This window comes from Anarhichas minor, unplaced genomic scaffold (genome assembly GCF_050575085.1).
Source record: "Anarhichas minor isolate MPS153535 unplaced genomic scaffold, ASM5057508v1 ptg000011l, whole genome shotgun sequence".
NCBI lineage: Eukaryota > Metazoa > Chordata > Actinopteri > Perciformes > Anarhichadidae > Anarhichas > Anarhichas minor.
The window spans coordinates 11,929,428-11,933,935 of record NW_027466457.1 but is presented as its reverse complement, the minus strand read 5'-3'; positions in this window follow the sequence as shown (position 1 = coordinate 11,933,935).

Below are 4,508 nucleotides of genomic sequence, written 5' to 3'. Positions count from 1 at the left end.
GATCGTTCCCACTTTGTCCAGAGGCCATGCGCTGTAACATAAAGTGTTCAAGCTTTTCCGTTCACATTGGCGGTGTTTCTTAACCCTTCCAGATGAACGTATACCGCCTGTTTTCCGCGACACAAAGCTGGGGCGCCTTTGAAATCTTCGACCGCGTGAAATCCATGGTGCAGCAGCACAGGTGAGATGCTGATGGCGACCTGAAAGGTGGCTATAAGAACTCCAAAATGAAACTCGAGAGAGGGTCGGACTTGAGAGGTGAATGAGTTCTTGGAGGAAGTGCCTCCTATTCGTCCTTACTTTCACGGTAGAGCCTAATTAACGATTCCCATTTGCTGCGTCACGCAGGTAGAAAGAAAAGGAAAAACAACTAGTCGTGCCCTGCCAACCCTGTGGATTTCGTTTAGTTTAAAAGCTTTAGTTCATCGGCGTTTCAATTCTCTGAAGACATCTTAGACGCAGTCCATGTTACTAACTTGCAACAGCCAGGTAATACAGGTAACAAAAGGGCTGCACGCCTCCTCCTCCTCCTCCTCCTCCTCCTCCAGCGTGGATATTCAGGGAATGGGACGGGCTTCCAGTCTGAGCTCAACACGTGTAGTTGTTGTACAGCAAACTAAAAGGCACGAAGTGAAATGGCCTTTTTATAGGCCTGTGGCCCAGGCTAGGCTGGTGCTTTGTCGCTTGCAACACTGGGCATTACCCCACCAGTGTGGGCTCCCCGGATGAGCTCCACCACACCAGTAAGCCCCATAAAGTCAAACAGACAAGGAAGGGCTTTCCAGCTCCATGAATCAAAATGACAATTGCATGACTAATAATGACTAATAATAATTAACTGGCGTCATGATCAATACATGTCAGTGAGGTTTTGTCAGTCACTTTGATTAACAGCGCAACTCATTCACAAAACAACACAAACAAAACACTAATATTCCAATTTATTGGGCTTGATTTAAGATGATGTGAATTTTAAGCAGATGTTCAGAATACAGAGTTTACTCCTTTGAGAGCTATTATTTGACTAAGAAGACTCCCTCTGGTGGCAACAAGACACTACTGAAGTGATGTGGTTAAATATGCAGTGAAAACCTGCAGTGGGACAGAAGATTTAATCTGAAAATACATTAATGTCTGTGTAAGAAAATAAACTAAAAGGGATCTTCAGAACTAGATGGATCAAAAAAATGGAGTTCACTTTTTTGATTAAAGTCATCCACTTCATGCAAGGGCCTCACATAGGTGTAGTTGTGGGAAGTGCCATGTAACTAAATACCACCAACATATCACATTTTTGTAATCAAAATGTCAACACAGTTGTAGTTAGTGAGGAGTAAATCTAAAATGAAGATACATGAAAAAGTATAAACATTTTATTTTGACAAGGCCAGTCTGGTTTTAGATTTTTTTTTTCACCTCATCCGTTTTCTTATCGACACAACTTCAATCAGAAAATTCAATTCTTCTGCAGCAAACAACACTCATCCGGATACTTTTCTCTTCTGCCTGGCTAGTCAAAAAAAAATCGAAGAACCCCATTCTCTTCTCCCGAAATCTTTTTACGGTCTTCAATTTCTTAAAAGAACACATAAACCATCAATTCAGTATATTTCCAAGAAACTACATGAAAAATGGCTAAGGTGTTGTAATAATGATGGCATAAACTAAAATTACAGACATGAGCTATCTGAGCACAGAGACTGCCCGGCTGTTGTTGACCACGAAAAACAGACAAAACCGCAGAGACCTTTGTTTCAAGACATCCCTGCATTGTGGTTTCAAGGCCTTTTCCTTCAAAACATGCCCATCAAAATTCCAGATGGATTTTAGAAATAATGAAAGTCAACATGCGGGCCCAGGGTGACATAAAAATTAAAAAAAAGACAAGTATTTGATGTCTACCCCGTAACAGATGGTCTTGTTTGTCTTCAAATGTAGCTATATAGCTCATCGTCGAGGCCTGGGTGGGGATGGTCCTGTTTGGTTTAATTAAAATGTTCAAAGAGCCAACACTTTTTTATTAAAGCAGGATCGAGACCGGGGACAGTGTGCGTCAGCGTTATTTATCACCCGCCATTGTCATTTACAGACATGTCACACACATCCCCCGTTCGCTCGCTGGTGGCGCACGCATTCCTGTGCCCGCTAACACACATTATATCGGTCTCTGTGTGTCCACACATACAGTAAGTACGCGTGCAAATCACACTGTAGACACATGCACTGCGGACACACAGGGAGACTCTCACACACACACTGTAGCACTTGGGTGGTATGTGGAAGATCTTGTGACACACTGTTTATTTAACTTCAAAAAGCTGAGGCAGGGATGAGAGCATTTGGGTCAGCAAGGACATATCAATCTGAGTAAGTCATACGCCACATCACTGCTTGTGCTTTACGCTGCATTACGGGCCATTGTATTTGAAATATGTCCTCTTGCAGTCTCCTGAAAGGCGGTCGTTGTCCTCCTTGCTCCGTACTTACTCTCTTCTCATTCTGCTCTATTACTTTAATAACTGTCAGCCAAACCTTTTCAAGATTGCCCCATTGTGTATCTGTTCCTTTTCATCTGCAGGGAAAATCTTGGGAAGAAAGGATGGGGGAAAAAGAAGGGGATCATATTTTGGCAAGCATGGGATGATATGTCGCACTGTCTTTTTGAATATTATTAAGTACTCTTGACCGACAACTAAATAAGAAAACCCACCGGTTGCCCATGTGTTTGCATGGGAGCTGTTTCAGCTGGAAACAGTGAGAGGGCTGAAATGCAGAGTGTGCCAAACCATGGAGTGGCGTCTGGGGCTGGGTCCACCACATCTACACACTGGGCCCCAGGCAAGAGGGGGGTTATGGGCTATTATGCACTCGCAAAGTCCCCCTCTCCATCTCCATGGGCCATCTCCTTCCAACTCCCTATTCGTCTTGATCTTAACACTTCCGTCAATTAGCTCAGATTCCGTTGGAGAACATGACACGGTGAAAGGAAGCAGCCCCAGAGGATGACGATTCACAGAGGTACGCCGGGAGAAAGTGACCTCCTCGACCTGGATGTCAGATGTCTCCTCGTACATCTAAGTGTGAGGTCAGAGGTTAAACCAACTCTACCAGTCCTCCCATCCCGACCAATGGGTTTGACCTTTTTTCTCTCTACTGCTCGGTCACAGCTGTGTATAGGGAAGCAGGGTGTGGTCTGATTAATTCCTCACCATGCTCGCTGATATATCAGTGCACACACATGCATGCAGATCTGCCATGCCGCATGTATCCCAGCCTGCTTCTTACTGGCTGATTAGGCCCGGCTGAAATGCTGTGCCATGCCCTCTCGATTGGAAAGCAGGTTTTCTGAGGGTTGGCCCTCACAAGAGTCCGATACCACTTGGGGAGCTCGTATAAAGGTTGAACGGAAACTCAAAGCAGTGCTTTTTTTCTCATGTTAAAACCTTTAAACACTAATTTGCAATGTTGCTATTTTAAATAAAACTCACTTCTTAGCAAGGCCGCTAGCCAAAGTGTCATGGGTATTTTCCTGATCAGGCCAGGGCTCCGGGAAAGAACAGGGAGGCAGGATCAATTTACCCAAATCTGACAGTCTGGAACACCACGCCAAAACTGTAGCCCCTATTCAAGAGCACACTCAGTAAAATGAATAAAACGTCTTAGAGGAAAGAACAGAGTCCAGTTTCAAGTTGGAGGCCTGAGAATGACGGAGATTAGGATATGTTGCTACTGTGCCATGTCTCTAGACCTGGCTCCTGAGTATATGACTGTATGTTTCATTGAAGTAATATAATATACATTTAATAATTACTGAATTTGATAGTTCAGCAGGAATAAGTTATGCTAGAACAGACCCTAGTGCCACGATCAGCAATATTTGCCACACAACACATAACTGATGGTTTGTTTTTCTGACTTTACGTCTTCCACTCAAACACTTTTGATTTACACGCTCATATTTGCTTTTGAGCACAAGAAAGTCAAATCGGAAAGAAATATGTCTGTACACTTCAAGTCATGCCAATTCATCAATTACAGTATATGTAATCCGTTGTTGCATTTATGATTTCCCAAAAGTATGTTTTGATTAGTCATTTTAGCTTTCCCTTCCCAAATGTGAAAACCAGAATGATGTGTTGACGCTGTGTGGGAGATTAAACTCAAGTTATGTTATTTCCAGAGATCACAATACCGTCAGCGGCTGTTCCCACATCCAGACTAAGACTTTGATATGCAAACCGAAAGATGACTTCTAGTTGATACGGCAGGTGCTCGAAGAAGGTGCATGAATTGCAATCCGAAACGATAGGAGGCCATTGTGCTACAGTTTGCCGACGGGCTTTGACAGTTGGAATGAGAATGGGACGTCCACAAAGAGACATTTGTGTTGTGTTTTAGGGACATTAAGGGAACATCACTGCTGTTTGTTTTTTAAATTCTTATGTCTATCGCCCTGTTTGACTTAATAGAAGACGAGAAGCAAAGCTGAGGACAGAGATTACTTAGTG